The 12,037-nt window shown below is 55.0% G+C and overlaps 1 protein-coding gene across 1 annotated transcript in view; it reads right to left on the bottom strand.

Annotated features, from left to right (window-relative positions):
- PSTPIP1 (proline-serine-threonine phosphatase interacting protein 1) overlaps nucleotides 1-12,037 on the bottom strand; it is a 32,913-nt gene that overhangs the window by 16,375 nt on the left and 4,501 nt on the right. The window lies entirely within an intron of this gene.

The raw sequence follows: 12,037 nt of genomic DNA, 5'->3' as shown, positions 1-12,037 counted from the left end.
GCTCCATTGTGGGGAGTTTTCCAGCTGATTCTCCCACCAGACACCTGTGATGGCATCTGGCCTCCCCCTTTGCACCTCCCAGAGTCTCTAAGCCACCATACAGGCAGTTGGGAGCAGTTTCCAAGGACTGTGTCAGAATGGGGTCCCCTAAGGGACCCCCTAGGGAGGGATTCCCTGTCTAGGCTGGCCCCTTTACAGTCCCGGGATACAGACAGGGGAGCAGGACCCTGGAGTGGAGGAGACCTTGGTGGTGGGAATGGGGACTTCAGACACTCCCCTGGCCCCAACTGAGAAAGCCCCACCCCCAGACTTCAGCTAGGCTCCCTGGGGCACCCCTCTAGTCTGTGTGCTTTCCTTTGGGGAGGCCACACCTGATAGGTGGTTCACACCTGGGGTCTGCTGGTGGGTTGATGGGCAGTGGGGCCCACACAAACCACAGACGTGGGTCCCCTGAGGGCAGATCCAGCCTGGACATGGGTTCTTGCCTGTCCCAGACTGAACTCCAAAAGGCTGGTGTGGGGGGAAGTCAGTGATCACCTGCTAGGGGGCCAGCACTCCCAATCCCACCTCCCAAGGAGTCTCTTGTGGGCAGTGGAGCTTCCTCTGGGTAAATAAGTATGCTCAGAGCTTACTCCTGGCTCTTCACTCCTCCCTCTCTGTGTTTGGGGACCATATGGGGAGTCAGGGATTGAACCTGGGTCGGCTGTGTGTTAGGCCCTCCCCAATGGGCTATCGCTCCGGCCCCTCTATGTGCCCATCTGTCCCCAGAGCCCCGAGAGCCCATGTCTGGGATGGATACCAGCTGCTGACGAAGCTCAAGGAATGGGCAGCTTTGCCAAAGCCACATTCCCACCTCAGGGCCCAAATCTGAAAAGCTTCTCTCCTCACCCCTCCCTCCCCAAAGACTGGTTCTGAGGCTGAGAGCAGTTCTGGGGAGTTCCCAAAGCGCTTCCCCAGAAGAGGCAGTCAGCAGACCAGGAAAAGTCAGAGCTGGTTCTCAGGGTCTGCTTGGAGCCAGCGAGGCGGGGTCTCTCGTGGCAGGGCCAAGGCCACAGATGCTCCCAGCTGGCCCCAGCGAGGCCAGCACACACTCAGCAGAGAGGGTGTCCAGGCCTGTACGACTCTCAGGACCCCCAGCTCCACTCTTTCCCTGAAATCCCCAAGGCCCATGCTCTGCCGCCCACAAGAGGGTCCTGGAGGGGGGCGTGCTGGCCATCCGCCCCAGAGGTGGTCACTGACTCCCATCTTCTAGAGGCCTGTCCGGGACAGGCGAAGGCCCATGTCCAGACTGGATCTACCATGCAGGGAACTCCCATCTGTGGTTTGTGGAGGCTCCTGCTGTCCATCAACCCCAGCAGACTTCAGCTTTCGACCCTTCTGCCTCTGGCTACAAGGGGCTTACACCAAGCAGGACCCTGGCATGCAGGCGCGAGTCCCACAGACCCCCGGTGCTCTATGGATGACTCCTGGTCTGGTCTCCCTCTATTCTCCAGGGCACGGGGTCCCAGAGATAGGAAAGCGCCCCTGAGGTCCTGGGCAGAGACTTGGCCGTTACCCAGACCTGCAGGCAAACTGTCCCACCATTCCCCTCCGACGGCCCCTTTGCTCCCCCCAGGCCCCATTCTCCAGGGGACCCTCCCAGAGGGAGACAGAAGCAAAAGCAAACCTACGTTGGCCATCGCAGGAGCAGCTGCCCCCACGGGCGGGATGCTTGGAGCTGGCCGAGTCAGGAACACTGTGGGCTGCTCAGAGCCGCGGCAGTTGGGTGAGGCATGGTCATGAGTGACTCTACTTTCCCAGGAAGTGCCTGCCTGTGCCCAGAGCCTCTGCAGCACTCTCCCTCCTCCCACCACACCCACCCACCCTCCTCCTCCGGGGGATGGCTCTGAATCATGTCTCAGAGTGGGGGCCCAACCACCTTGGGTGCTGCTGACAGAACACAATGAAACTACTTTTTAGGCAGGCATCCGCCAGTCTGTAGATCCACACACCAAGACCCAGCACCAGAATCACCTCCTCTAGGGAACCTCCCAACCTTTCCCCTCCCCAACACACACCTGTCACTGTCACAGTCCTCCAATGTGGACGGACTCTGAATGGCATGTCCACAGAGAGGCAGCTGACCTCTTGGGGTCTGTCTGCAGCAGCTTCAGTCACCCCAAACTTGCCTGTGGTCTTGTCCTTTGATGGAGAGCCAGTTACTGTCCATCTGTCATATGCTGTGCCAACAGCAGAGCTTGCCCCCTCCAGGGATGGCTTGATGGTGAGGGGAAGGGCTGAGGGGGCCAGGACTCTCCATGGCCTTTTCTGCTGGTTAGGGGTGAATCTGGCCTGGGCACCTATGGGCTAGACCCAGGCCCACACACCCGCAGGAGGCTGCAGCTAGTGAAGCTCATGTTGAAACAGTCAAAACAGTTTTAAAAACTCAGTCATGGGGCTGGAGCGATAGCACAGCGGGGAGGGCGCTTGCCTTGCACGCAGCCAACCCGGGTTCGATTCCCAGCATCCCATGTAGTCCCCCGAGCGCCACCAGGAGTAATTCCTGAGTGCATGAGCCAGGAGTAACCCCTGCGCAACACCGGGTGTGACCCAAAAAGAAAAAAAAAAGAAAAAAACCTCAATCATGTAGGCCTGGAGCTATATTCCAGCAGATTGGCCACTCACCTTGCATGCAGCTGGCCTGGGTTCAATCCCTGGCATCCCAGCTGGTCCCCTGAGGACCGTCAGGAGTGATTCCTGAGCACAGGTGGGTGTGACCAGAGAAACCAACAATGACAACAATAATAACCAAGTGGGGGCTGAAGAGGCAGCAGAGGGTAAGACACCTGTCTTGCATGTGACTGTGACCACAGCAATGGTTCAAACCCCAGCGCCACATACAGTCCCCCAGTCCCCACCAGGTGTGGCCCCGAGCAGTCCCGGGTGTGCCCCCTCCCCCCACAAGTTCAAGCATTGGTGACAGAGAGAAGGTTTACCAGCTGAGCTCACACTTTGCATGCAGGAAGCTCAGGTTTGGTCCCCGGCAGCATCACACGGTCCCCTGTGCACCGTCCGAGCCACCACCCCAGGAGCCTGGAAACGCCCCTGAACACCCCCAGGGAAGGACCGTGTTTTGCACATATGCTTGAATGTGGGGCCGGAGTGATAGTATAGTGCGGAGGGCGCTTGCCTTGCATGTGGCTAAACTGGGATTGATCTCCGGCATCCCATATGGTCCCCTGAGCACCGTCAGGAGTAATTCCTGAGTGCAGTCAGGAGTTCCCCTGAGCATCACTGGGTGTGACCCAAAAGCAACAGCAAAAATGACATCAAAATAAAAAAAATAGACCAATTAGACCCTCAAAATAAACTGTGCGCCAAAATACAACATCAAGACAGAAAAAAATTAGAATATTATATATTTAATAATTAAAATCCAGGATATGTAAAGAACTCTTAGCAGCATGCAACAAAAGTGACAAACAGCCCAGTTCAAAAGAGGGTATACCAAGAGACGGCCAGTCCATGGAAAGAGACTCAGCCTCACTAGTCATCAGGGAAATACAAATCAAAACCACAATGAGATATGCCACTTCATGCCTTCCAGAATGGCAATGATTAAACCAAACAAAATAGAAAAGAACAAGGGCTGGCAAAGGCCAGGAAACTTCAGGAAGCCTTGAGCACTGTGTATGAAAACGTGAAACAGAACGATTGGAAGGGAAAACAATTTAGCAACTTCTCAACTGCTGAAACACTTCATGAGCCAGCCATTCCAGATTGAGGTATGGAGACCCCCAAATTTAAAAGCCGGATTCAAATAGATAGCTGTACACCCATGTTCACAGTGTCAGCATTCTCAGTTGTCGACGGGAAGAAACAACCCATGTGGTCATCATCAGATAAATGATAAATGAAATAAGGCATCCTGCAGAATGCGATAGTGTTCGACTCTAGACAGGAGGGTGTGCAGAGCAAGGACAGGGGCAGGGTCTTGCCTTGCATGCAGTTGACCCAGCACTGCATATCGTCTCCTGAACCCCACTATAAGTGACCCCTGAGTGCAGAGCCAGGAGTAAGCCTAGAGCACTAAAAGGAGTGAAATTCTGATGCATGCTACATGGATGAATCTTAAGGACATGATGTTAAATAAAATAATCCCGACATACCTAATGCAGGAACCCAGCGATTCTATTCATACGAACTTCTGGATCAGGCAGATTGCTAGAGAAAGGGAGTAGGGCCGAGGTAGGCGCTGTGGGCAAGGGACAGAGACTCATAAATCTGTGGGTACAGAACCTCTGAGGAAAAAATTCTGGATCCAGTTTATTCTGTGTGGTGCTTGCATGAAAGTCCCCCGAGACACTTCAAACCACTCAATTGGCACGTTCTGTTATACATATAGACTGTGCACTGCAAAAGAAATCTCGGGGCTGGAACGATAGTACAGCAGATAGGGTGTTTGCCTTGCACGTGGCCAACCCAGGATTTGATTCCTAGCGTCCCTTATGGTCCCCCGAGCACTGCTAAGAGTAGTTTCTGAGTGCAGAGCCGGGAGTAACCCCTGAACATGGCTGGGTTGGCCCCAAAATGGCCCCCCAAAAATCTCCTATGATGTTTTTGTTTGTTTGTTTGTTTTTCTAAAAAAAAAACTCTACTCATTCACAAATGAGTCAGGCAAGGCCCCATGCATGGGTAAAGCCGGATGCTTGCTCCTCACAAGCACAGACACAAATCCCAAGTCACTGTGGTCTCAAACAGTGTTTTCAAGCCTCACACACTGGGCAAACATGGGAGAAATCTGAGAAAGACACTGCTCAGGCCCCCCCTCCCCCGCCTTGACTCTGTTCCCCAAGATCAGATGTAACTACTCGGGGGGGACTGACCAGGCACTAGGACTAGGGGTACTGGGGGACCTGTACACCCCAGCTTCCTGCTGCAGCTCTGACTGACCACACCGGCCTCCTTGCAGTCCCCCGAGCACGTCATGCTCCCCCTGCCTCGGCATGCACCCCTCCCCAGCCTGCACCCCTTTCCCTCCTAGGCCTCGCTGCTGTTCTCCTATTCCCGCCACTGGGACTCCCCTCCTTCCCCGTGGACGCCCCGTCCCTGCCCTCGATGCTCATTTCTGACCATCCAGCTGTCATGCTTCCTGTTGCCCAATAGCAATGCCAGCAAAAGGGGCTGCCCCTGTGCCCATGCGAGGGCCAGCTCTCAGCGTGCTGCTCCCCTCCTTACCCACCCAGGCCATGGCAGCCGCACACCCAGCCGGGCCCCAGAGTGTATGTGCCCGGCACCCCCAGGCTTTCCTGCCCTCTGATTGTAGGAGCAAAGCGCCTTCTGGGGCTGTGCTTGGGATGAGGGGCGCCAGGATGCATGAGTACAGGGCATTGACTCCCCAGAGGGGGCTCTAACGCAACAGTGGGGATCTGGGTTCCTGATGCCTGGTCTGCTGAGGTCCTAGAAGAGCAGGAGCTGGTCCCTCAGCACTGACCGAGGCTTCCCCATCTCCAAAGCCCCCATTTGAGGTGGGTCTCACTTGACTGAGGGGGAAACTGCGGTTTAGAGAGAAAAAATTGTTCTAGAAGGCCACTCAGTGGGTGAGGGTGGGCCAGGGGAGGCGCTCAAGGAGCTTCTTTCTGTGACTGTGCATTGGCGAGTGGCCCGGGCCAGGAGGGAGGGACCTCACCGAGTGAGCAGGAAGAGGGGGCAGTGAGGAGGTGGGGGAGGAGCTGGGCACAGTGACCCCAAGGCACGGAATCCCACTCTCTCTGGCTGGTGGCCAGTTTCAGTTTCCACCCCAAGTTCCTTCTATTGGGTGATGGACAGTAGTGCCAGGATTGCTGCTAGGAGGAAGAGGAGGCCAGTAGGGCTGCAGGGAGGAGGAAGAGGCCAGGAAGGCTGCAGGGAGGAGGAGGCTATCCTTGCCAAGCCTGCAGCCTCAGATCCCCTTGCCTGAGCAGAAATCGCCATGGTGGAGAAGTGTCAAGAAGCCGAGGACAGCAGCTCTGCTACTGCTGCCCAGGCCCTTTTGTGCTCCCTGCTCCCTGGACAGCCTTTGGGTTTGCACAACGCTGGATCCTCGAAGTCTTTCCTGCCACCAGGAGAGCCTGCCCTCCCGCGATCCTCACCTCCTGCCCAAACAGGGCATTCTGTGGGCACTCCAGAGGTCCAACCCCAATTGCTTGTAGGTGCCAGGAGCAGAGGAATGATGACGCCCATCTCTGGTAATCAGGGGGCAGAAGGTCCGCATTTCCCACTGGGAATCAGTGAAGGGATGTTTAGGACGGGGAGTGGGGGTTGTGCGGGGGAATCTTGAGTTTTCCATTGTTGCTCTTGGTGCGGGCTGGGGGGCGTGCAGAGCTGGGGCCGGAGATCCGACTCACACATTCAGGGAGAGCACTGTGTCTTGAGCCTCACTTCCAGCCAGGGCTGCTCTTCTGGGGACTGGACACCACAGGCAGCAAGGCACCCCAGGGGACTGACTGGCTGGGAGAATCACGAAGCAGAGCAGCGCAACCACAAACCTCTGCTTTCTTCTTGCACACTCCCGCCGACAGCCGCGGGCCTGTGGGTCCAGAGAGACCAACATCCGGCGTCCCAGGGGCCCTATATATCATAGAGTGTGTGCAGAGTGTGTGAGTGAGGTGGGGTGTTCGAACCGCATACGCCAGCCCACCCCTCCTTCCCCTACTGCGCTTGAGAGCAGGAGTTGCTTTGTTCTGTTTGAGAATGTTTTCTGCTTCATGAAGTCATCTGGGGCCACTTGCAGAAAACTAGAGGGTGGGGAACAGAGAGGAAAATCCCCCCTGTACAGATTCAAAGCCCCCCACTGTGAGCATGAAGCTCCCCGCCCCCACCCCGTTCTTCCTACCAGAATCATCATGGAGGGACCAGAGTGATAGTACAGCAGGTAGGGCACTTGCCTTGCACGTGACTGACCCAGGTTTGATCCCCCAGAGCCCCACCTGGAATGATCCCTGAGCACAGAGGCAGGAGTATACCCTGAGCACTGCTGGGTGTGACCCAAAACAAACAAATACAAAGAATCATCACTGAGTCCAGAACCAGCACGTTCAGCTCCTTGAGCCCAGCCGCTGTGCAAGGGGGCGTCTGTAGCCAGTGGGGGGTCCTAGCTCTGCAAGGCTCTGTCACCAAACACAGGAGGCCACAGACATGACTGCCCCTTCAGGCTGGTGTGGCACATGTGACCCGGCTGTCTCTTGGTCCTCTCTGGGATCCAGTAGGTAGCGCAGAATCAAGCGGAAAAATCTCCACGAAACTTGAACTCAAGGTCATCATTTGCATTTTTTAATTATGATTTAATTTCTTTAATAAAGAAAACACACTTGGCATGTGGGAAGCCAGGCTTTGTTTCCCACACAGCATGGACTCCCTGAGCACTGTCAGGAGTAAACCTTGAAGAGCAGTCAGGAGCAGGCCCTGAATGCTTCTCCAAAGGGACACAAAAACATAAGAAAAAGAAAAAAAAAAGGAATACATTTAAGGGGTTCAGAAGTCAAGCACCTTGGGTTGAGGCTGGACCATTATTACAGGAGGTGAAGTTGGCCTTGCATGTCACCAATTTCACCCACGTGGCTGACCCGAGTTCGATTCCTCCGCCCCTCTCGGAGAGCCCGGCAAGCTACCGAGAGTATCTTGCCTGCACGGCAAAGCCTGGCGAGCTCCCCGTGACGTACTCGATACGCCAAACACAGTAACAACAAGTCTCACGATGGAGACGTTACTGGGCCCGCTCGAGCAAATGGATGAACAAAGAGGAGGACAGTGCAGAGCACCCTGTACCAAATATGGTCCCCTGAGCATCATCAGGAGTGATCCCTGAGTGCGGAACCAGGAGTGAGCCCTGAGCACTGCCATGGGTGGCCCTAAATCAAACTGAAAATACACCAAAATACAAAATCGAGCACCTAGTAAAGACACTCTATCTCCTGCGGACCTACCTCCATCACTTCCTGCTCACTCCCCGAACACCACCCTATGCCCATGCATTTTCTAGAGACTTCCATTGTTAACACAGGCCTTGGCCAATACAAATGTGATGCCCCCTTTCCACAGGAAGTTGCACATGGACCCACACCTGGCTCCATGCTTGATGCTTTTTATGTCACACTGATCTGGAAGTTCTTGCTTGCTCATTGTCCTTTGTCCCCCCAGATAGCCCTGGCCAGGGAGGCACCGGGACCCCTGGGTCCCCCTTTTTATCTCCTGCACCTGCTTCAGAGATTCTGCCCGCCCCATGCAAGACCTCAGACCCTACCAGCAGAGGGACCTCCCCATGGAGGTCTGAACCCCTGTGGATCTGGCCCCTGCCCTACTGGGCCAACCCCTACCGGGCCAGTTCATCCCTCCAGCATAGGATGGCTCTTGCTCAGCCAGGGGGACAATGAGGTACCTGAAAATGGCCCCTAATGCCAAATGCCCTCACCCTGAAACGCCTCCCCCACCTTTAAAGGAAATGGAATCACCTCTTAAAGGTATGATCCTCAAGCCAAACACCCCGAGAGTCCAGAGGAGAGTGTTGTCCTATGGCTCAGAACCACGAGTCCAGAGCCGTAACCCGAACATCCAGTGTAAGGGTCAGGGTAAAGGAATTAGGGCACGCCCACCCAGTCTGCAAGGTGGAGGCTGGCACTCCTTAGCACGGTGTTGGGAAGATGAGGAAATCTGGGCCCCACCCCACCCGACCTGTCCTTCGTGCAATGGCATGAAATAAAGGAGAGGGTTGCACAGCTGATGCGGACGTGGGGACAGGAAACACATGGAAACACTGCTGAGGGGGCTTTCAAACTTCCCACGGCACAGCTGATGTGTATCTGTTTGTGTTTGTGTGCTGGCCACCCCTGGGTGTGCTCAGGACTTACTCCTGGCTCTGTGCTGAGGAATCGCTCCTGGTGGGCCTGGAGTACCGCATGGAGTGCCAGGGACGGAAGCAAGGCAAGGCCAGCGTCTCACACACTGCACTATTGCTCTGACCCTGTTAGGCATATGACCACGATGAAAAACGAAATTAAAAATGAAAAGAAGGGGCCGGAGAGATAGTCAGGGGTTGAGGCGGTTCCATCTCTGCCCTGAATATGGTCCCCAGAGTACTGCCAGGACTAAGACCCTGAGCACTGCCAGGTGTGACCCCAAAACTAACAAACAAAAAAAATTAAAATATAAAAAAAACACCTTTTTTAATGCACGGAAGAAAGGTGGACCAAAATTTGCATAAAAGTAATTTGTACACACAGGGGCTCTCCTGAGTATCTCGCCCGCACGGCAGAGCCTGGCAAGCTCCCCTTGATGTATTCGATATGCCAAACACAGTAACAACAAAGTCTCACAATGGAGACGGTACTGGGCCCGCTCGAGCAAATCGATGAACAACGGGAGGACAGTGACAGTGACCATGACAGTGCACACGGGAGGCAAGAGATAGCTCAGCAGGCAGGGTGCTTGCCTTGCACATGGCAGACCAGGGTTCAATCCCCTGGCATCCTATATGGTCCTCCGAGCCCCAGCAGGAGTGATCCCTGAGTGCAGAGCCAGAAGGAAGTAAGCCCTGAGCATAGCCAGGTGTGCCCCCCAAAACAAGCCCGAAGAAAAATTGCCCACAAGATCTGCCTAAAAATATCTTCAGGAAATAGCAAAATATTACTAGTTTTTCCCTGCGAGGAGAACCCAGGATACTTTTCCATAGTTTTCCGCTTGCCTCCTGGGATGCTGAACTCATTTACACTGACACCGAGGAGGCAGACAGGGTGTCCCAGGCAGGGAACAGGATGGAGTCCCAAGACCAGCAGCCTCGTTCGACTCCGAGACCTGGGTCCAGCACAGCTGGTCCTGATGCAGAGGTCAGGCGGCCTTAGGCCTAGCCACAAGTGGGGGCCTTCAGTCCCCCTCTCTGAGCCTCTGAATGGGGAACCACAGTGTCTTAAAACTAGGAAGGGGAAGAGGCACGTGGGGGAGGGGAGAGCAGGGCCGCTCCGGTCCCCTGAGTGTCCCCTGTGACTCATTCCCTCCAGGAAATGGGCTCTCTCACTGCAGAGAGGGGCTGGAAGCACGGCCTCCCCCAATATGACACAGAAGTTTCCAGAAATTCTGGAGCCCAGCCTCATGCAGGAGCAGATCAGAAGAAAACCTTCAGGCCTGTCCATCCAAGGGGGCATTAGGGGTCATGACCTCTATGCCCAGCCTCCTCAGGGCCTCGCTTTTCTCTTAATGACCCCAAAGGGAAAAGGAAGTTGGATCTCCAAAAGCTCCCTTTACCTCTGGACTTGTACTCTTTGTTTTGTGGGAGGTGGGGAGCACGCAGAGTGGGGGCATACCTGGAGGTGCTCAGGGGCCACTCCCGGCTCTGTACTTGGGGGCTACTCCTGGCAGTGCTCGTGGGACTGGGAGGGGTCGAACAGAGGTTGGTTGCATGCAAGGCATGCTCCTGAACTTTCTCCAGGGTGATTTTCACCCTTAAACACGCATCCAGTGCTGTCTGTGCAAAGGCCTTTGGATGGGGAGGTCTAGGTGGCAGGGAGGGGATGTGGGGAGGGTGGGCTTGGAGCCCTGCCCCGCCTGTCCAGTGATTGGAACCTCCCTCTGCAGCTCCTGAGGGTGACCTTTCCGCCCACACAGTCTGCTGCATCTGATTGGCCCGGGCCCTTGGGAGCCCTAGTAGAGAACCCTGCCTGAAAGCTATTGGTAGGGAAATGTTGAAATTTGGGGGTGGGGATGGGGGTGTGATTGCTCTTCCTGGTGCAGTGACTCAGGACTGCTCCCTAGCCCTGCCTGGGGGTCAGAACAGAGCCGCTCAAGTCAATGCATTTGCTCAGCCTTTCGAATCATCTTCAGTCCCTGATGTAGGTGTTTTGTTTTGTTTTGTTTTGGGTCACACAACACTCAGAGGCTACTCCTGGCTTTGCACTCAGGAACTGCTCCTGGCGGTGCTCAGGGGACCATCTGGGATGCCGGGGCTCGAACCTGGTTCGAACATGGATCAAACCCTGTAAGACAAATACCCAACCCACTGTACTATCCCTCTGGCCCTAGATTATTTTTCTAGTAGGACATTTATTTCCTGTTTTGGGGGTCACACCTGACGATGCTCAGGCATTACTCCCAACTCTGTGCTCAGGGGCCTAGACTGGCAGTGCCCAAGGGGTCCACATGTATGCTTGAATTTGAACCATTGTTGCAGGTGCCACCACATGCAAGGCAAGTGCCTTAACCTTTGTGCTAGTGCTGGGTCCCTGACACTGATGCATACTTGAAAGTGTTACAATGCAGTGTGACAGCAATAAATACATGTATGCACACATATATGCATATATATATATATATATATATATATAACATAAGTCAAGTGAAACGAAGGAGGACATGAGCTTAGGGACCCGTGTGGGAGCGTGGGAGCTCCTTCGTTCTGAGACATGGGCCACGTGTGATGGCGCTGCAGCAGTAAGGGTGCTTTTACCCCTGCATTCGGCTTCCTGCTGGGAGCAGCACCACTGGCCAAGCAACCTGCATGTCGAAGGAGACCTGGGGCCCTTCTCTGAGGGTCTGGATTCCCCTGACTCAGTGCTGAAAGGGACTCTAAGCGGGTCTGAGGACCCACGAGGGCGCTGTGCCACAGACTTCCGGTAGCTGCTTGCTGCTCTTCGTCACCCCAGAGAGTGTGACAGAAATAAAAAACTCCCTCCTGCCCCCATCGCACCCCCAATCAGTCTGTGTCTGAAAGCAGTGCTGCCACAGATAAAAGGGGGCTATAAATACACGCCTGTGACTGCGAGAACCAGGGGCAGGACTGGGCTGCTGGCCCCACCCCCTCTCCAGCCATGGGCCCCTCCTGTGGCGGAACAATTGTGCCCGTTTTCATCCTCCTCTTCCTGTCTCCTCTCTGCAGCCAGAGAAGCCGTGCTGGGGAGGTAGCCTCTAAGAGCTCAGAACAGCCAATACTTAAGAATCACCCACTGTCCATCAGATCCCCTGCAAGCCCCTACTAACTGCGTCATCAATAGGCCACAGGACCATGTGACCAAGCTGGTTAAAATTGTGGGCA

The sequence above is a fragment of the Sorex fumeus genome, unplaced genomic scaffold (assembly GCF_029834395.1).
Source record: "Sorex fumeus unplaced genomic scaffold, SorFum_2.1 ptg000067l, whole genome shotgun sequence".
Taxonomy (NCBI): Eukaryota; Metazoa; Chordata; class Mammalia; order Eulipotyphla; family Soricidae; genus Sorex; species Sorex fumeus.
Note: the sequence above shows the minus strand (reverse complement) of the source record. Positions and strands in the feature narration are given on the sequence as shown.